This window comes from Ursus arctos, unplaced genomic scaffold, assembly GCF_023065955.2.
Source record: "Ursus arctos isolate Adak ecotype North America unplaced genomic scaffold, UrsArc2.0 scaffold_26, whole genome shotgun sequence".
NCBI classification, from domain to species: domain Eukaryota; kingdom Metazoa; phylum Chordata; class Mammalia; order Carnivora; family Ursidae; genus Ursus; species Ursus arctos.
This window is the reverse complement of record NW_026622941.1, coordinates 36,481,281-36,503,679: the sequence shown is the minus strand read 5'-3', so window position 1 is coordinate 36,503,679 and position 22,399 is coordinate 36,481,281. Positions and strand designations below refer to the sequence as shown.

Sequence of the window (22,399 nt, the reverse complement as noted above, 5' to 3'; positions counted from 1 at the left end):
CTCTTGTTTTTAATGGTAATAGCCTTATGAAGAAGAGGTCCTGTAGTGCCCTACAGTGCAGTGTCCCCTGTTCCCATAGACCTGGTGCTTCAGGGAGTATTTCCTTTGTGTGCTGTGTATGCTCTGCTACTGAGTCTTGGCCTCTTTTTCCTTCAGTCCATCCAGTTGTCTGCAGAGGCTGTCTTTGCCTATTGTGGACAGCAAGGTGTGCAGTGGTCTGATGGTGAAACAAGACCCGCCACTGCTGAAACTGAGGTCCCTCAAAACATGGGGGTCTTGGCAGGGTTTGCTCAGGTCTTCGGGAAATAGGTGCACAATACCAGGACTGAGGCAAGCATGACTGGGAAGCATGGGTTGGGGGGGAGAGTCTTGGTGCAAGCAAGTTAGGTGAGGAGTGTTAGAGCTACGCTGGTTCCCACAGGTAGCCAATGTTTATGCTGGGGAAATGGGGGAGGGAAATGGCACCTGCTAGTTCCTTTGTTCCTGGAGGGGTCTCCCCATGATCCCTGTTTCTCTGGGCTGTGCTCTGAGATGAGCAAATTACTGTCCCTCACATCTGCCCCCAGAGTGTTTTCAAACTGCTAGTTCTATGTCGTATCTGCATAGTTTGCTTGTCATGCTTTCTCTTTAAGGGTGGGGACTCCACTTCCTAAAACCTCAGGGCCGTTCCAGAGCTGAGCCCACTGATTTTTAAAATTTCAAGCTTTAGATCCCACTGGTTTGGAGAATTCACGAAATTCAGCCCCTTTCACTTTCAAAGGCAAGTATGATGGAGATTCCTCCTCCCCATTCACGGTCTCATCAGTGTAAAAGTTTGTTTTCTGCCCTTCTTGGTGCCATGGGTTCCCTCCCCACTGCAGATGGACTGTGGCCATGTCTTTGCCCTTCCCACTTTCTTCAGTGTGGCCTCTTTCCTTCCTTTAGTTGGAGCGTTTGTTCATCAGTGTTTGGGTCATTTTCTGGGTTATTTATGCTGGAATGGATGTTATCTAGTTGTATTTGTGGGAGGATGTGAGCTTAGGCTCCTCCTACTTTGCCATCTTCCCAGCTGACCTCTAGAAACATCTTTTTTCTAGCTGTATTGAAATATAATTGACATATAACATTGTGAAAGTTTAAAGTATACAATGTGGTGATTTGATATACCAATATATTGCAAAACGGTTACTACCATAGTATTTGGTAACACCCCCATCATGTTAACGTAATTACCATCTCTTTTTTGTGGTGAGAGCATTTAAGATATATTTTCTTTACAACTCTCAAGTATATACTAGAGTATTATTAATTCTAGTCACCATGCTGTACATTAGATCTCTAGAATTTATTCATCTGATGACAGGAAGTGTGTATTCTTTGACTAACATCTCCCCATATCCCCCATCTCCAGCCCCTAATAACCATCATTTTACTATGTTTCCAAAGTGGGTTTTTTTTTTAGGTTCCATGGATAAGTGATATCATATGGTATTTATCTTTCTCTGTCTGAATTATTTCACTTAACATTATGTTCTCAAGGTTCATCCAAGTTGTTACAAATGACAGGATTTCTTTTTTCATGGCTGAATAATAGTCCATTGTATTTATATATCACATTCTCTTTATCCATTCATCTGTAGACAAATAAAGATTGTTTCCATATCTTGGCTATTGTGAAAAATGCTGCAATGAACATGGCAATGCAGATAGCTCTTTGAGATTCTGTTTTAATATTTTTTGGATGTATATCCAGAAGTTGGGTTCCTGGACCATATTGTAGTTCTATTTTTAATTTTGGAGAAACTTCCATACTGTTTTCCATAGTGATTGCAAGAATTTAAATTCACACCAGTAGTGCACAGGAGCTCCCTTTTCTCCAGATCCTCATCAACACTTGTTAGTTCTGGTCTTTTTGATGATAGCCATTCTAACAGGTGTGAGGTGATATCTCATTTGGTTTTAATTTGCATTTCTATGATGATTAGTGGTGTTGAGCACCTATTGCCCATTTATATGTCTTTTTTGCAAAAATGTTTATTCAAATCCTCTGTCAGTTTTTGAATTGCATTATTTTCTATTGAGTATTTTGGATATTAACCCCTTATCAGATATATGATTTCAAATATTTCTTCCCATTCCATGTGTTTGCCTTTTTATTTTGTTAATAGGGTCTTTTGCCTTGCAGAAACTTTGTAGTTTGATATAGTCCCACTTACTAATTTTTGCTTTTGTTGCTTGTGCTTTTGGTTTCATATTCAAAAAGATCATTGTCAAGATCAATATCAAGGAGCTTCCTCCCTATCATCTTCTAGGAGTTTTCCTGTTTCAGTTGTTATGTTTATGTCTTTAATTCATTTGGAGTTCATTTTTGTGAGTGGTATAAAACAAGGGTCTAGTTTCATTCTTCAGAGTGTGGTTATCCACTTTTCCCAGCAACATTCATAAAGAAACTATTCTTTCCGCATTGAGTGTCTTGGCTCCCTTGTCAAATATTAGTTGACTATATGTGCAAGGGTTTATTTCTGGGGTCTTGATTCTCTTCCACTGGTCTGTCTACTTTTATTCCAGGACGAATATTGGATTACTGTAGCTTTGTAGTATTGTTTCCAATTAGGAAGTGTGATGTCCCCAACTTTGTTCTTCTTTTTCAAGATTACTTTGGCTTTTTGAGGTCTTTTGTAATTCCATACAAATTCGAGGATTGTTTTTTCTACTTCTGTGTAAAATGCCATTGAAATTTTGATAGGAATTGCCTTGAATCTATAGGTGGCTTTGGGTAGTTTTCTTTGGGTAGTGTTTCTTCTTTTCCTGCCTTTTTTTTTTAAGTTTCATTATTGAAATATAGTTGATATACAATGTTATTAGTTTCAGGTGTACAACATAGTGATCTGATAATTCTATACATATGCAACATTCCCCATGATAAATGGAGTTACCATCTGTCATATAACATTATTACAGTATTGACTATATTCCCTATACTGTGCTTTTAATACCTGTGACTTACTGTTTTATAACTGTAAGCTTTTACCTCTTAACTCCCTTCACCTATTTCACCCAATCCGCCTACTCTTCACCCCTCTAACAATCACATTTGTTCTCTGTTTTTGAGTCTGTTTCTGTTTTTGTCTGTTCTGTTTTTTTAGATTCCACATATACATGAAATCCTATAGTATTTGTCTTTCTCTATCTGACTTCTTTCACTTAGCATAATACCCTTTAGGTTTATCCAGGTTGTGGAAAATGGCAAGATCTCATTCTTTTTTATGGCTGAGTAATATTCAATTGTGTACATACATAGCATATCTTCTTTACCCATTAATCTATCAACACTTAGGTTGCATCCATATCTTGGCTATTGTAAATAATCCTGCAAAGAGCATAAGGGTATGTGAATCTTATTGCATTAGCGTTTGTGTTTTCTTTGGATAAATACCTACTAGTGGTATTACTGGATCATATGGTAATTCTATTTTTAATTTTTTGTGGACCCTCCATATTGTTTTCCACAGTGGTTGCACCAATTTACATTTCCACCAGCAGTGCACGAGGGTTCTCTTTTGTCCACATCTTTGCCAACACTTGCTATTTCTTGTCTTTTTTGATTCTAGCCATTCTAACTAACATGAAATGATATCTCACTGTGGTTTTGATTTGCATTTCCCTGATGGTTAGTGATGTTGATCACCTTTCATGTGTCTGTTGACCATCCAAATGTTTTCTTTGGAAAAATGTCTGTTCAGATCCTCTGCTCATTTCTTAATGGGATCATTTGTTCTATGATGTTCAATTGTATATGTTCTTTATATATTTTGTGTATTAACCCCTATCAAATATATTATTTGCAAATATCTTCTCCCATTCAGTAGTTGCCAGGTTGTTTTATTGATGGTTTTCTTAACTGTGCAAGGGCTTTTTATTTTAGTGACATCCCAATAGTTTATCTAGAAAAATGTACTCTGAAAAATGTTGCTAATGCTGATGTCCAAGATTACTGTGCATATTTTCTTTTGGGAATTTTATGGCTCCAGGTCTGTCTCACATTAAGTTTTAAATCCATTTTGAATTTATTTTTGTGTATGGAAAAAGAAAGTGGTCTAGTTTCATTCTTTTGCATGTTGCTGTCCTGTTTTCCCAGCACCATTTGTTGAAGAGATTATCTTTTTCCCATTGTATATTCTTGCCTCCTTTGTCAAAGATTAATTGACCATATAACCATGGGTTTATTTCTGAGCTCTGTTCTGTTCCATTGATCTATGTGTCTATTTTTGTGTCAGCAATATGCTAATTTGATTACTGTAGCTTTGTAGTATATCTTGAAATCTGTGACTGTGATGCCTCCAGTTTTGTTCTTTATAAAGATTGCTTTGATTATTTGAGGTCTTTTGCGGCTTGATAACATTTTAGTAGTATTCTAGTTCTTTGAAAAATGCTATTGGTATTTTGATAGGGACTGCAACAAGTCCATAGATTTCTTTGAGTAATATGAACATGTTAAGAATATTTGTTGTCTCAGTCCTTAAGCATGGAATATTTTTCCATTTGTTTGTGATGGATGTCTGCAATTTCTTTCATCAGTGTTTTAGAAACAGGTGTTTCACCTTATTGTTTAAATTTATTCCTAGCTATTTCATCATTTTTGGTGCAGTTGTAAATGGGATTGTTTTCTTAATTTTTCTTTCTGCTGTTTCATTATTAGTGTATAGAAATGTAACAGATTTCTGGATATTGATTTTGTGTTCTGCAACTTTACTGAATTCGTTGCTACTGTTAATTGTTTTTTTGTGGAGTGCTTAGGGTTTTCCATGTATAGTATCATGTCATCTGCAAATAGTGAAAGTTTTACTTCTTCCTTATCAATTTGGATGCCTTTTCGGGGCACCTGGGTGGCACAGCGGTTAAGCGTCTGCCTTCGGCTCAGGGCGTGATCCCGGCGTTATGGGATCGAGCCCCACATCAGGCTCCTCTGCTATGAGCCTGCTTCTTCCTCTCCCACTCTCCCTGCTTGTGTTCCCTCTCTCGCTGGCTGTCTCTATCTCTGTCAAATAAATAAATAAAATCTTAAAAAAAAAAAATTTGGATTCCTTTTCTTTCTTGTCTCATTGCTATGGCTAGGACTTGCAGCCCTATCTTGAATAAAGGTGGTGAGAGTAGACATCCATGTGTTGGTCTTGATCTCAAAGGGAAAGCTGTTTTGAATATTCACAGAATATGAATATGATATTAGCTGTGGTTTTTTTTATATACAGCCTTTATTATATTGAGGTACATTTCTTCTAAACCCACTTTGTTGAGAGTTTTATAATGAATGGATATTGGATTTTGTCAAATGCTTTTCTGCATCTATTGAGATCATCATATTTTTGTCTTTCATTTTTTAGTGTGATGTATCACAATGATTGATTTGCAGATATTGAACCATCCTTTCATCCCCAGAATAAATTCCACTTGATTGTGATAAATGATCCTTTCAAGGTATTATTGAATTTGGTTTGCTAATATTTTGTTGAGGATTTTTGCATTTGTGTTTATCAAGAATACTGGCTTATAGTTTTCTTTCTTTCCTTTTTCTTTTTCCTTTTGAGTGTCTTTGCTTTTGGCATCAGGGTAATGCTGGCTTCATAGAATGAATTTGGAAGTTTTCCTTCTTCTATTTTTTGGACTATTTTGAGAAGAATGAATATTAACTCTTTTTAAAATATTTAGTAGAATTCACCTATGAAGCCATCTAGTCCTGGACTTTTGTTCATTGGGATGTTTTTTATTACCAATTTTTTTTTACTAGTGATCTATTTATTCATATTTTCCATTTCTTCCTGATTCCATTTTGGAAGATGGAATGTTTCTAGGAATTTTTCCATTTTTGTCTAGGTTGTCCAATTTCTTGGCATATAATTTTTTTTGTAGTAATCTCTTATAATTCTTTATATTTGTGAGGTTCTGGTTGTTACTTTTCTTTCATTTCTGATTTTATTTAGAGTCCTCTCTTTTTCTTGATTATTCTGGCTAAAGGCTTATCAGTTTGTCTATGTTTTCAAAGAACCAGCTCTTGGTTTCGTTGATGCTTTTTTTTAACTTTTTTTTTAGTCTCCATTTATTTCCACTCTGATCTTTATGATTTTCTTTTCCTACTAACATTGGGCTTTGGTTGTTCTTCTTTTTCTGGCTCCTTTAAGTGTCAGGTTAGATTGCTATTATTTGAGATTTTTCTTGTTTCTTGAAGTAGGCCTATATCAATATACATTCCCTTTTAAAACTCCCTTTGCTACATCCCAAAGAGTTTGGACGATCATATTCCATTTTCATTTGCCTCCAGGTATTTTTTTATTTCCTCTTTGATTTCTCTGTTAACCCATTGGTTGTTTAGTAGCATGTTGTTTAGCCTGCAGTTGTTTGTGTTTTTTTCCAGTTTATTTTCTTGTAATTGATTTCTAGTTTCATATTTTTGTGGTCAGAAAACATGCTTGATATGATTTCAGTCTTCCTAAATTTATTGAAGCTTTTTTGTGGCCTGACATGTGATCTATCCTGGAGAACGTTCTATGTGCAATTAAAAAGAATGTGCATTCTGCTGGTTTTGAATGAAATATTCTATATATATCTGTTAAGTGCGTCTGGTCTAATGTGTCATTCAAAGCCACTGTTTCCTTAATTTTCTGCCTGGGTGATTTATCCATTGATGTGAAAAAAGTGTTAAAGTCTCTTACTGTTATTGTATTACTGTCAATTTCTCCCTTTATATATGTCAATAATGCTTTATGTATTTAAGTGCATCTAAGTTGAGGGCATAGATATTTATAATTGTTATATCCCCTGGTTGGATTGATCCCTTTATCATTATGTAATGCCCTTCTTTGTCTCCTATTATGGTTTTTGTTTTAAAGTCTATTTTGTTTGATATAAGTATTGCCACCCCAGCTTTTTTTGGGGGGTGCTGCCTTCCTTTTGGAATTACGATTTTCTGCAGTTGTATGCTTTGATTCTTTTCTCTTTATCTTTTGTGAATGCACTATAGGTTTTTGTCTTGTGGATACTGTCTTACATATAACATCTGATTGAACAGTTTACACTAACAACTTCAGTTGCATATAAATCTGTAGCCTTTTATTTCCCCTCCTTTTACGTTTTAATGTCACAATTCCCCTTTTTTATATTGTGTATCTATCAACAAATTGTTGATATTATGGTATTTGAGTATTCTGAATCTGACTATATACTTACCTCTACCAGTGTGTTGTATATTTATTCATATGTTTTCATGTTACTGATCAGTGTTTTTTCATTTCAGCTTGAAGAATTCCTTTCAGCATTTCTTGTAAGGCAGGTCTAATGGTGATGAAGTCCCTCAGGTTTTGTTTGTCTTTGAAAGTCTTTATCTTTCCTTCATTTCTGAAGGATAGTTCTCGGTAAAGTATTCTTGGTTAGCATTTTCTTTTTTTTCCTTTTAGTACCTTGAATATATTATCCCACTCTCTCCTGATCTGTAAAATTTCTGCTGAGAAACCTGATAGCCTTATGGGGGTTCCTTTGTGAGTTATTTTTTCTCTTGCTGCTTTTAAGGTTCTCCCTTTGTCTTTGATTTTTTACATTTTTATTAAAATGAGTCTTGGAGAGGATCTGTTTAAGTTGATTTTGTTTGGTTACCTATGAGCTTCATGGGCTTGGCTATCCAAATCTCTCTCCAGATTTAGGAACTTCTTAGCCATTATTGCTTTAATTAAGCTCTTCCCCCATCTCCCTCTCTCTTTATTTCTCTTCTGGGACTCTAATAATTCTCAAATTGGTTTTTTGATAGTATCCTGTAGATCACATAGGCTTTATTTACTTTTTTCCCTACTTTTCTTCCTTTTTGCTCCTCTGATTTGGAAAATTTCAGTTGATCTGTCTTGGGCCTCACTTATTCTTCTACTTGGTCACGTCTGTTGAAGCTCTCAGTTGAATTCTTCAGTTATTATATTCTACAGTTCCAATTTCTGTGTGGTTCTTTTTTTATGTCTTTTTGTTGTTGTTGTTGTTGTTTATTACCTCCATTAACCTTCTCATTTTGTTCTTGAATCATTTTCTTGATATTGTTAATTATTCATCTGTATTCTCCTATAATTCTGTGAGGATCTTTAGGACAATTTTCTAGTATTCTTTGTTGGGCAATTCCTAGATCCCCATTTATTTGAGGCCAGTTACTGGAGGTTTACTGTATTCTTTTGGTTGTGTCTTTTTTCCTGATTCTTTGTAATTCCTGTAGCTTTGCATAGGTGCCTGCACATTTGAGGAAGCAGTCGCCTCTTCCAGACTTTATGGACTCATTTGGTTAAGGGAAGACTTTCACTTGCATGTGAGGGCACACTGGAGTGTGCTGTGATCCCAGGTTTAGTGGTGCAGGGTGTGAATTGCAGGGGTGTGTGGTAGCACTGGGTCTAGGGAGGTTTGGTGTGTTTTTTGGCTCAAGCTATTGGAGTCCATAGCTTTGACAACTGTGTGGTCCTTGGCAGATGCTGTTGGTGGTCTGCAGTGGCTGCAAGGGATCCTCTTGGAATCCTCAGTGAGATGCCTTCATGTCCATGGCTAGAGACCAGGGCAGGCAGCAGCTGTGGCTGAAGCCAGTGGTGTACACATACTCAGCTCTGGAGACCAGCTGCAGGTGTCCATAGAGTGTCAGGTAGGTGGCAGATACAAACATAGTGGTGGGGGCCAGACCAGGCAACAAGGGTCAGCGCCAAGTGGAGGCTCACTGGCAGCTGTGCTGCCCTGGCTATGTGCGCTCTCCCTTGACCGTGTAATCTCTCCCTGGGCATGTGTGTTGCAGTGGAGGCCAGTGATGTGCATCAGGTCAGCAGCATGCAAGAGTACAGCTGGAGGGGCTAGCCTCAGTTGTGTTCTTGGTGGTGGGGGTCGTTCAAGGGGGTTGAATAGGCTGCTGTTTGGCATTCCAGTAGGTGCAGAGGCCTGGGATGGCTGCCAGTTCTGTTCTAGGGCAGGGAAAAGGAGCAGGGAGGGACTCAGTTGACTGGCATCAGTGAATCCAAACACCTGTGGGGTAAAAACTGGTGAAATCTGCAGGAAGCCCACAGCAGAAATGCTGGCCATTGGTTCCTTCTTCTATGTTGAAAGCTTCTGGGTTTATCTATAAAGCAAGTCACTGTGAACTGTGATCACTCCGTTTGTGTGACTGCTACTGCTTTTATTCCTTGCTCCCAGCTGTCCCTGTATAGCCCATTCTATACCCCATCTTTGTGGGATAAAACTGACGTGGAACCTTCATTGGGGCCGCAAAAGCACCTCTGTCTTTCTTAGTGAGGGAAGCTTTCTAGTTGTGAAATTCTTTCTTGGCACCGAGTAATGCTGGCTTGGGGGATGGGATGATACAGACACAATGACACTGTCTCCCTTCACTTTTTGTGCAGTTACTTTTGGGATTTTTGTTCCACTGTATTGAAGTTACTTGAGTGGATTCTAGGGCTCTTCCAGTGCTGGTTTTGTCCATGGATAGTTGTCTAATTATTGATCTTTGTCTGGGGAAGGAGGCTGGGGTCTCCTACATCACCATTTTGGTGATGTCACTTCCCCGTTTCTTTGTATGCCTTTGGATTTTTGTTGAAAACTGGGCATTTTAAGAAACACCTACTTCTTTCAGTCTTTGCTGAGTAGGTCCATGAAGGGGAAGATATCCCCTAATGAGGCAGAGAAATTTATGGTCTTAAATACCAGTATTAAAAAATTAGTGAGTTAAGCAACACTACTCTGTCTCCAGTACGTAAAACAATGGCTGCCATACAATAGACACAACAATTTGTGGAGTGAATTGTCAAATGAATCTAACTTAGGAAATTAGATAGAGAAAAAGAAAGACTTAACCGAAAGAAAGTCACATTAAAAAATGATATATTGAATATAAAATGAAGACATAATAGAATGAGTCAGCAAAAGCTGGTCCTTTCAAAAGTCTAATTTCATGGACAAATCAATGTTAAATATGGCAGCAAAATCCTATCTTGCATACCCTGGTACTTATTGTTTCCAGTTAGGCTGAATGAAAATGAGAGCCAGCATTTGCCTTTGAGAGTTTGTTTAAAAGCCCAAATTCAAATGCTCACATGCCCAGAAAACTCTCCTTTACCCTTTTCCCATGGATAGGGAATAACAGGGTGCTAATATCATGATAGCCTTGTTCAAGCTGCCTTCTGGTTGGATCTGTCTCCAGTTGGAGGGACCAAGTGGAAGTCAGTCACGAGAACCACACAGCAGATGAGTTCAGGAGTTTGCTCAATACAGCATTTGTACATGGGGATTGATAGCCTCCCAGGTACCCTGCACTGGCCTTCTACATTGGCCTCTGTATGTCCTGTAAAAAAAATCTTCGGTGTCACCTCACCTCAGAAGGCAGCTGTAGTTCTGTATTGGACTGTGACTCATTTCAGTGGTGGGCTGGTGGTTGGTGGCCAGCAGAGAGCTGGCAGATGGCTGGAGAAGTAGCAACATGTATAGTAAAAATATTTTCTCTCCGTTCACAATCAGGACTTCTTCCCACTCAGCCATTGTATGGAGCCAACATCTACCATAGCTCTACCCATCTTGATTTAATACGTTGCACAGTCAACTGTCATTTCCATTTTTACCTTATTTTACTTTCCTGGGTATGCTTTCTAAATCTCTTGGTTGGAAGAATCTGGTATCAGGGAAGGTTAACGCATTCACTCACTTATTTATTCATTCAGTCAACGACTGTTTATTGAACATCTACTCTCTGCCAGCTCTGCTACAGATATGGTAATGAATAAATACACTGTCCTCCTTATTTGAAGGAAATATCTTTAATGAGATTGCTTCCTGCATGTCGTGTGCAAGCTCAATGTACACTGTGTTTTTACAGTGGGCCTCTAACCAGCATCGGGATCTGTAGTTCTGACCACTTTTTGCATGCTAGTTCACTAATATTAGTGGTCCTATTTCCTCCCTTGAGACTCCAGAATTTCTAAGTAAGGCAGCCTGGAATCCAACATATATACACAAATATGTGCTCGATGTGGCAGGATACACAAAAGAGACTGCAGCAGTCCTCATCAAACTGGGCAGCCCAGGACACACAGCTGGGAAATAAAGATCAAGAAGTCAGCAGGCATCAGTCAGGGGTGAGGGCTTCGTCTGAGCAGAAGCACCAATGCAGGCCTTGTGCTGGATCCTGAGCTTCGGTGAGGGTCATTAACATTGACCAGAAGATGGATTTCACATGCACTGAGAGTGGAAAGTTTGCATTGGTCTTTCTGCCCCCCTCACACTTGGAGCCGTACTGTCCAAGCTCAATGTGAATGCCATGGTTGGCTCTGGTTCAAATTTCTACTGCTATAAAGCAGTGATTCTTATACTTCTTGGCCACCAAACGCCTTCATACTCTTAAAACAGAATTGAGAACCCTAAAAAAATTTTGTTTGTGTGAATCATATCTAGTAATATTTTGTGTATTAGAAAATAAAACTGAGAAATTAAAAAATTTTCTTAATTTTAAAATAGCAATAAACCCACTGCTTGTTTTAATGAAAAATAACTGTTTTTCAAAATAATGTGAGAAGAGTACATCGTTTTATATTTTTAATGTCTGACTTAATACAAAGCAGCTGGATGCTCATAACTGCTTCTGTGTTCAGTCTGTGGCCATGTCACACGTTGGGTAGCCTCTGGAAACCCCACCGCACACTGAGAGAACAAGAGTGAGAAGGCAGATAATGTCTTCGTGTTACTATGAAAGTAGTTTTGCCTTGGTAGACCTCTCGAAAAGGTCTCAAACCCTCCCAAGGGAACCACTGTTCTAGAATCTCAAGGCCGACAAGGTGCTTTTAGCATATGTCAATATTTCTCAGACTTTTCCTCCCAAGTCCCAATGAAGGGAGAAAAGGAAAGGCATAACCCAGGGGTCGAGATGAAGCAGCTCAATATAAGCAATTCCTTTGAATTTTGTTATTTTACGTTAAAAAATTCACTTACATTTTACATTTAGTTCCAAAATATATCTGTGTTTGTTTTGATATGGTCTTTCTCCCCTAATCATTGAAACCCACACCTCAAAGAAGATGCTTTGTATTCATCCTGTGGTTTCCTCTATTGCCTGGCACATTGAATTCAATGTAAGACATTAAGAACTTCAAAGTGACACTGCCTGGTACGATCAAATAGCCCCATTTAATGGATCAGGAAGCTAGAGGCTACAGAGGATAAATAACCTAGTGAAAATAAAGATCAACCAAATGAGAGCAAGCAAAATCGATTTATTCCAAGCTTGCTGTATTAAAGGAGTCAGCCGCTGTCAATTGCATTTTGGCCGAGACTCAATGGTAGAAATAGGAGTGAGGAAGTTTTAGAGTGGGAAAGGGGGAAGGCTCCAGGAGTGATCTAGTTGGAGGCTGTTGGCATGGGGAAGCTGGAGGTGGGCTACCTAGAAGCAGGGCATCCTATGCGATTGGTTAGGGGGCACATTTGGCTTTCCCTGGTTGATCCTAAGTTGGAAGTAGGGGTAAAAATTAGCTAAGCTGTCAGTTATTAATCAAGTCCCTGCCATTTGGGGCTGATTGTTTTAGGAGTTATTGTTTGGCTTCCTGGACTGTCATGAGAGATAAAACAGTCTGACCTCCTACAAGTCTGGCTGGCTTTCTGGTCTGATTATTGCAGATAACAGGTTGGTTTCCTGGGCTGGTTGCTACAGGTTGTGGGTCAGAGTTCTATTTCTATATATGGTCTGGCCATTTTCCACTCTATATTCAGTCTCCCAGTAACAAAGGGTAACAAGAGAGGACATGGCCTAAATGTCTTTGTGAAAGTTATCCTCTGAAGAGAAGAATTTGCAACTCCCCCACTTATGGCCTCTTGGCCACAGTTGGTCAGAAAACCGGAGTACGTAAAAACGAAATGGAAGAAGCTAAATTTATAATTGCTCTTTCAGATATTTTAAAGCATTCCATTAAGTTTGTAAGTGGAAACAGACATTCAAAATTCCCTTAAAAAGTGATAAAATTTGCTAAGTTTATGAAAAGAATAGGATTTGGGCTGACGTTAAAAGTGTAAGGAAAGAAGTAGCTTTTCTGACCTACAACTTCAATGCACTAAATATAATTATTAAAACCAAAGCAAATCTCCGAAGTCTCTTTTGGGCAAAAAGACCATTCGATGGTCTCAACTCACACTTCCTGGGACCTCTGGAGTGGGCTGGGCTGGGCGAGAGCAGGACTTAGTTTTCCCACGCAGCCTCCGAGTACAGCTTCAGATTATTTCAACATGTTGCATTTCTTTTATAATCCTATACTTCCTTTAGAATCATTTATTAATGCTACTTAAAATTTACCTGCAAAAAAATAAAATGTTGGCAGTGAGATAGTATGTAAATAAACACCTGGCACAGTGCATGGTATTTATCTGACCCCCACCAATTACATTTGACCCTTGAACTGTATAGGAGTTAGGGGTGCCCAGCCCCTGCACAATCCAAAGTCCATATAGAACTTTCGACTCACCAAAAAATTAACTACTACTACCCTGCTATTGACCAGAAACCTTACCAAAAGCCTAAAAGCAGTTAACACATTTTTTTTTAAATGAAGTATAGTTGGCACACAATGTTATATTAGTTTCAGGAGCACTACGTAGTGATTTGAGAAGTCTATATGTTATGCTCTGCCTACCACAAGCGTAGCTGCCCTCGGGCACCATACAATGCTATTACAGTGCTGTGCCTTTCATTCCTGTGTCTTATTCATTCTCTAGCTGGAAGCTTGTATCTCCTGCTCCCCTTACCATTTTACCCATCCTCCACCCCTCTCCTCTGGCAACCATGAGTTCTCTATTTCTGTGAGTCTGTTTCTGTTTGTTTGTTTGTTTTTGCTTTGTTTTTTATATTCTACATATACATAAAATCATATGGTATTTATTTTTCTCTGTGTGACTTGTTTCACTTAGCATAATACCCTCCAGGTCCATTCATGTTGCTGAAAATGCAAGATTTCATTCCTTTTTATGGCTAATATTCCATTGTATGTAGATCACATCTCCTTCACCCATTCATCTATTGATGGGCACTAAGGTTGCTTCCAAATCATGGTTGTTATAAATAATCTTGCAATAATAAACATAGGGGTATATATATCTTTTTGCATTAGTGTTTTTATTTTCTTTGGGTAAATACATAGCAGTGGAATTATTGGATCATATGGTATTTCTATTTTTCATTTTTTGAGGAACCTCCATATTTTCTACAGTGGTTGCACCAATTTACATTCCTACCAACAGTGTTCCCTTTGTCTACATCTTCACCAACACTTGTTATTTCCTGTCTTTTTAAAAAAGATTTATTTATTTTAGAGAGAGAGCACACGTGCACACATCGGGGAGGGGCAGAGGGAAAGAATCTTCAAGCAGACTCCCTGCTGAGTGGGGAGAGTCATGAGGGGCTCAGTCCCATGACCTGTGAGATCATGATCTGAGCTGAAACCAAGAGTTGGATGCTTAACCGACTGAGCCACCCAGGCACCCCTATTTCTTGTCTTTTTGATTCTAGCCACTCTGGCAGGTAGAAGGTACTATCTTATTGTGGTGTTGATTTGCATTTCCCTGATGATGATTATCTGTTCATGTGTCGGCCACCTGTCTGTTTTCTTTGAAAAAATGTCTGTTCAGATCCTCTGCCCATTTCTTAGTGGGATTATTTGGTTTTTGGTGTTCAGTTGTATACATACTTTATATATCTTGGTTATTAGCATCCTATATATATTGTTCGCAAATATCTGTTCTCATTTAGTAGGTTGCCGTGTCCTTTTGTTGATGGTTTCCTTAGCTATGCAAGAGATTTTTATTTTGAAGTTCCAATAGTTTATTTTTGCTTTTGTTTCCCTTGCCTTAGGAGACGTATCTAGAAAAAGGTTGCTAGAGCTTCTATCCAAGATTACAGTGTATGTTTTCTTTTAGGAGTTTTATGGCTTCAGGTCTGTCTCACATTTAGGTTTTTAATCCAATTTGAATTTATTTTTGTGTATAGAGTAAGAAAGTGGTCTAGTTTCATTCTTTTGCATGTAGTTGTCCAGTTTTCCCAAAACCATTTGTTGAAGAGACACTTTTCCCCATTGCATGTTCTTGCCTCCTTTGTTGTAGATTAATTAACCATATAATTAAGGGGTTATTTCTGAGCTCTCTATAGTGTACCATTAATCTATGTGTCTATTTTTGTGCTAATACCATAATATTCTTATTACTATAACTTGGTTATATGTCTTGAAATCTGGGATTGTAATACCTTCAGGTTTCATTCTTCTTTCTCAAGATTGCCATAGCTATTCAGAGTCTTTGTGGTTCCACACATATTTTAGTATTATTTGTTGTAGTTCTGTGAAAGATGATATTGGTGGTTTGGTAGGAATTGTATTAAATCTGTAGATTACTTTCAGTAGTGTGGACATTTTAATGATATTAATTCTTGCAATCCATGAGCATGGACTATCTTTCCATTTGTGACATCTTCGATTTCTTTCATCGATGTTTTTTTAATTACGCTTTTTATTTTAATTCCTGTATAGTTAACATCTAGTGTTATATTAGTTTCAGGGGTACAATATGTGATTCAAGAATTGTATACATTACTCAGTGCTCATCATAAGTGTACTTTTAATCCCTATCACCTATTTCAACCATCCCTCCACCCACCTCCCCTCTGATAGCCATCAGTTTGTTCTCTATAGGCAAGAATCTGTTTCTTGGTTTCTCTTTCTTTTTCCTTTGCTCATTGTTTTGTTTCTTAAATTCCACATGAGTGAATCTGTCTTTCTCTGACTTATTTCTCTTGGCATTATACTCTCTAGCTCCATCTATGCTGCTGCAAATGACAAGATTTCATTCCTTTTTATGGCTGAATAGTATTCCATGGCTATATATACCACATCTTCTTTATTCATCTATTGATGAACACTTGGACTTCTTTTCATATTTTGGCTATTGTATATAATGCTGCAATAAATAGGGGGGCATGTATTGCTTTGAATTATGTTTTTGTATTTTGGGGGTAAATACCCAGTACTGTGATTCTTGGATCATAGGGTAGTTCTATTCTTAACTTTTTGAGGAAACTCCATAGTGTTTTCTGCAATGGCTGCACCAATTTGTTTTCCCACCAACAGTGCATAAGGTCTCACATTTGGTCTTCTTTTCTCCACCTTCTTGCCAATACATGTTGTTTCTTATGTTGTTGATTTTAGCCATTTTGACAGGTATGAGATATCTCATTATAGTTTTGATTTGCACTTCCCTAATGATGAGTGATGTTCAGCATCTTTCCATGTGTCTGTTGGCCATCTATATATCTTCTTTGGAAAAATGTCTATTCATGTCTTCTGCCCATTTTTTAATTGGGTTATTCATTTTTTTGGGTGTTGAGTTTTAGAAGTTCTTCATATGTTTTGGATTGCTAACTCTTTATCAGATGTTTCATTTGCAAATCTCGTCTCCCATTCCATAGGTTGCCTTTTAGTTTCATTGATTGTTTCCTTCACTGTGCAGAAGCGTTTTATTTTGACGTAGTCCCAATAGTTTATTTTTGCTTTTGTTTCCATTGCCTCAGGAGACCTATCTAAAAAAAAGTTGCTACAGCCAATGCCAGAGAAATTACTGCCTGTGCTTTCTTCAAGGACTTTTATAGTTTCAAATCTCACATTTAGGTCTTTAATCCATTATGAGTTTATTTTTGTGTATGGTGAAATAAAGTGATCCAGTTTCATTCTTTTGCATGTAGCTGACTAGTTTTCCCAACACCATTTGTTGACAAGACTATCTTTTTCCCATATTATATTTGTTCCTCTTTTGTTGAAGATTAGTTGACCATATAATTGTGGGTTTATTTCTGGGTTTTCTAGTCTGTTCCATTGACTTCTGTGTCTGTTTTTGTGTCAGTACCACACCATTTGATTGCTGCAGCTTTGTAATATAACTTAAAGCCTGGAATTGTGATACCTCTAGTTTTGTTTTCTTTTTCAAGATTGCTTTGGCTATTTAAGCTCTTCTGTGGATCCATACAAATTTTAGGATTGTTTGTTTTACCTTTCATCAGTGTTTTATAGTTTTTGGAGTATAGGCCTTTCACCACCTTGCTTAAGTTTATTCTGGGTATTTTATTCTTTTTGGTACAATTGTAAATGGTTTTTTCTTAATTTCTCTTTCTGCTACTTTGTTATTAGTGTATAGAAATGCAACAGATTTCTGTATATTAATTTTGTATCCTGCAACTTTACTGAATTCATTGGTTTATTGTTAATTGTTTTTTGGTGGATTCTTGAGGGATACACACACACGCGCGCGCACACACACACACACACACTACCAGCAAATTGTGACAGTTCTACTTCTCCCTTACCAATTCGAATGCCTTTTATTTCCTTTTCTTGTCTGATTGCTGTGGCGAGGACTTCCAGTACTATTTTGAATAAAAGTGGTGAAAATAGACATCCATGTTTTGTTCCTAATCTTAGAGCAAAACTCTCAGTTTTTCACCATTTAGTATGATGTTAGCTGTGGGTTTTTCATAGGCAGCCTTAATTATGTTGAGGTGTGTTTCCTCTAAACCTACTTTGTTGAGAGTTTTTATCATGGATAGATATTAAACTTTGTTAAAGGCTTTTTCTGTATCAAGATGATCATATGATTTTTATCCTTCATTTTGTTGATGTGGTGTATCACATCGATTTGTGACTATTTTACCATTCTTGCATCTCCAGAATAAATGCCACTTGGTCATGATAAATGGTCCTTTTAATGTATTGCTGAGTTCAATTTGCTAATATTTGTTGAGGATTTTTGCAACTATGTTCATCAGGGATATTGGTTTTTAGTTTTTTTTTCATAGTGTCATTTTCTGGTTTTGGTATTAGGGTAATGCTGGCCTTGTAGAATGTATTTAGAATCTTTCCTTCCATTTCTATTTTTTGGAATAGTTTGAGAAGAATAGATATTAAGTCTTCCTGAAAAGTTTGGTAGAATGCAATTCTGAATTCATCTAGTCCTGGACTTTTTTAGACATTTGATTACTGATTCAATAATATTGTTACTAGTAAGCTGTTTGTTTAGATTTTCTGTTTCTTCTTGATTCATTTTTGTGAGATTGTATGTTTCCAGGAATTTATGCATTTCTTCTAGGTTGTCCAATTTTTTGGCATATAATTTCCTATAGTAGATTCTTATAATCCTTTGTATTTCTGTGGTGTCAATCATTACTTTTCTTCCATTTTTTATTTTATTTATTTGGGTCCTCTTTTTTTGCTGCTGAGTCTGGTTAAAGGTTCATAAATTTCATTTGTTCAAAGAATCTGCTCTAGGTTTCATTGATCTTTTCCCTCCCTCCCTCCCTCCCTCCCTCCCTCCCTCCCTCCCTCCCTCCCTCCCTTCCTTCTTGTTTTAGTTCATTTATTTCTACTCTGATCTTCATTATTTCCTTTCTTCTACTAACTTTGAGCTTTGTTTTTACTTTTTTTCTAGTTCCTTTATTTGTGAGGTTAGATTGATCATTTGAAAATTTTATTGGGGTGTGTGTGTGTATTTGTTTTTTTTCTGTTTTGTTTTGTTTGAGGTAGGCCTGTGTGTGTGATCTGGAGAATGTTCTATGTGTACTTGAAAAGAATGTTTATTCTGTTGTTTTAGGGTGGGAATGTTCTGTATATAAGTGTTAAGCCCATCTAGTCTAATGTGTCATTCAAAGATGCTCTTTCCTTATTTTTTTTTTTTTTTTTTGCCTGGGTGATCTAGCTATTGATGTACAAGGAGTATTAAAGTCTCCTATTACTATATTACTGTCAATTTCTCTCTTTGTATCTGTTAATAATTGCTTTATGTATTTAGGTGCTCCTATGTTGGGTGCATAGATATTTACAATTGTTATGTTTTGGTTAGATTGATCGTTTTATCATTATGTAATGCCCTTCTTTGTCTCTTGTTACAGTTTTTGTTTTAAAGTCTATTTTGTCTGATATAAGTATTGCCACCCTGGCTTTTGTCTTCTACAGTTTGCTTGGAATATCATTTTCCATCCCTTCACTTTCAGTCTGTATGTGTCTTTAGGTCTGAAGTTAGTCTCTTGTAGGCAGCATAAAGATGAGTCTTGTTGCTGTTGTTTAATCCATTCTGTCACCCTATGTCTTTTGATGGAGCATTTAGACCATTTACATTTAAAATAATTATTTATAGGCATGTACTTATTGCAATTTTGTTAATTGTTTTCTGGTTGTTTTTATAGTTCTCCTCTGTTCCGTTTTTATTCCTCTCTTTCCTTGTGATTGATGACTTAATTTAGTGTTCTGATTGCCTTTTTTTCTCCTTATTTTTTGTATCTATTATAGGTTTTGGTTTGTAGTTACTGTGAGGTTCATATATAACATCCTAAGTATATAGCAGTCTCTATTAAGTTGAAGGTGTCAATGAAATTCAAACACGTTCTAAAAGAAATTCATTTTTACTTTCCCCTCCATTTTGTTGTATATGTTGCCATATTTTACATCTTTTGATTTTACTAGTCCCCTTACCTAATTTTTTTTAGGTATAATTTATTGTACCACTTTTCTCTTTAATCTTTATACGAGCTTTATAAGTGTTTGCTACTACCTTTACTGTATGCTTACTTTACTCATGACATTTTTTTTTCTTTTATAACTTTTTTACTTGTAATTATGGTTTTTTCTTTTCTACTTAAAGAAGTCTCTTAAACGTTTCTCATAAGGCTGGCTTAGTGGTGGTGAATGCCTTTAACTATTTTTGGGGTTTTAAAAAAAATTGTTTTTGTCTTAGAAATACTTTCTCTCTCCTTCCATCCTTTCTAAATGATAATCTTGCGAGGTAGAGTATTCTTGGTTGTAAATTTTTTCCTTTTAGTACTTTGAATATATCATGCCACTCCCTCTGGCCTGCAAAGTTTCTGCTGAAAAATTAATGATAGCTTTATTGGATTACCCTGTACATAGCTAGTTGCTTCTCTCCTGCTCTTTTTAAAATTCTGTCTTTGTCTTTAATGCTTGACATTTTGATTTTAATAGATTGTTGTGTGGACTTCCTTGGGTTCATCTTGTTTGGAATGCACTGTATTTCCTGAACCTGGATATCTGTTTTCTTCCCCAGGTTAAGAATGTTTTCAGCTGTTATTTCTTCAAATAAATTTTCTGCCCCTTTCTCTCTCTCTTCTCCTTCTGGGACCCCTATTATGCAAATGTTCACTTGATGTTGTCCAAGAGATACCTTTACCTATTTTTAAAACTTCTTTTTTCTTAAAAAAAAAAAAACTTTTTTCTTCATACTGTTCAGCTTGGACACTTTTCATTATCCTATCTTCCAGATTGCTAATCTGTTCTTCTGTATTCACTAATCTGTTGATTCCCTCTGGTGTATTTTTTATTTCAGTTATTGTATTCTTCAATATTTATATTTTCTTCAAATATTTATATTTTCTCTTTGTTGAAGTTCTCACTGAGTTCAGCTACTCTTCTCTCTAGTCCATTGAACATCTTTATCATCATGATTTCGAACTCTTTATCAGGCACGTTGCTTATCTCCATTTCATTTAGGTTTTGTCTTGTTCTTTCATTTGGAACATATTCCTCTATCTCCCCATTTTGTTTAACTTTCTATGTTTATTTCTATAAATTAGGCAGAATAGCTACTTCTCCTAAACTAGAAGGAATGATCTTGTACGTGGTCATCCCTGTGTAAACTGTGTGCCTGGGGACTTTGGCTGGTTGGCTGGCTGTTGTGGCCTGGGGGTAGGGCTGCCCTGGTGGAATGGCCAGAGGTGAAGTGGGCATGAGCCAGGGCAGTCCTGGGGCTCTCTATAGAATGAAACCTGGCCAGACAGCTGAAATGGATGCAGACTGGAAGGTCCAGGGGCTCTCTGTGAAGAGGGCACCCTGGCAAGACAGCTGAAGATGAATTAGGTGCAAGCTGGGGTGTCCTGGGGCTCTCTGCACAGGGGGTGTCCCAGCAGAATAGCCAAAGCCGAAGTGTAAGCCAGAGTGTCCTGAGATGCTGCACGTAGAGGGTGCCATGGCAGGGCAGCTAGAGCCAGGGTGGATGTGGGTTGGGGTTCCTGGGGTGCAGGAGCACTCCAGTGGTGTGGCTAGAGCATGGTTGTGGGGGGGGAGGTCCCAGAGCACTCTGCACTAAAGGGGCCCTGGTAAATTGTCTGGAGCCAAAGTGAGAGCTGGGGGTGCCCTGGCAAGTCATGTAGAGCCAAAGTGGTGTGAACTGGGAGTATTCTGGGGTGTTTTGCAACTGTATCACCTTGGTGAGATGGCTGGAGCTATAGTGAGTGCCCAGCAGGGGTGGACTGGTGCGCTTCAAGCAGGGGGCCACCTTGGTGGGACAGCTGGGGCTGGTGTGGGCTTGGGGTTCACTGAGGTGGTAGGCTTGCTAGTGTGCCCAGACTCTGCTCCTGTCCACAGCGGCAGGTGGAGGAGAAAGAATGTAACCCAGTCCCTCCAACCTGGAGAGAATTTCAACAGCTCCTCTGCCATTTGGCAGAATTCTAGGGCTGGATCCTTTATATTCTAGTTGACTTAAGCAGTGAATTTTTGTTTTTTTGTTTCTGTTCCCTGGTGCAGTTGAGGCTGGTGTGGGCTAGGGGTCCAGGCCTTTCTGAGGCTGGCTTTGACACCCTGACCCTGCGTTTGTCTGTGCTACTAAGGTAAAGGGTGAATGCAAACTACGGGGCTCACCAGTCCCTCTAACCTGGAGAGAGTTCCAGCAGCTCCCCTCCCATTTGACAGGGCTCTAGGGTTGGTGCCTGTATATTCTGGTTGTCTTTGTAAACAGTGGCCTTTTTCCTGTGTTCAAGGGCAGATGAATCTGCTCATGGTCCCTCTGAACTACTGCTCCTCACTGCCGTTTGCAATGGGGGTGGTGGTTCCCTTTGTTACCATGTCTCTGTGTCTCTTGCTATTCTCTTTGTGGCCTTTCGTTGTGCAGAAGCTGTTCGGTCAGTCCTCAGTTCTTCGGGAGGAATTGCTCTATAAGCAGGTGTTGGTTTGGTGTGTCTGTGGAAGACATGAGTTCAGGGTCTTCCTACATTGTGATCTTGGACCAGAAGCTGAAGTCCAATGAATGCATATTTTATATATTATATACTCTGTTCTTACAATAAAGCTAGAGAAAAAATGTTAACATCACAAGGACGTGAAAATACATTTATAGTACTGTTAAGTATTAAAATTTTATTAGAAAAATCTGTGTAGAGTCACCTGGGTGGTTCAGTGGGTTTAGTGACCGACTTGATTTCAGCTCAGGTCATGATCTCAGGGTCCTGAAATCGAGCTCTGCGCTCAGCGTGGAGTCTGCTTGTGCTCCCACTGCTCCTCCCTGCTGGCCTGCAGTCTCTGATAAATCTTAAAAAAAAATCTTAAAGTGGACCTGTGACATTCAAACAGGT

At 38.0% G+C, this 22,399-nt stretch overlaps 1 long non-coding RNA gene across 2 annotated transcripts in view; it reads left to right on the top strand.

The window, feature by feature from the left end:
• LOC113257710 (uncharacterized) overlaps window positions 1–22,399 on the top strand; it is a 319,690-nt gene that overhangs the window by 278,323 nt on the left and 18,968 nt on the right. The gene's annotated exons all lie outside the window — the stretch shown is intronic.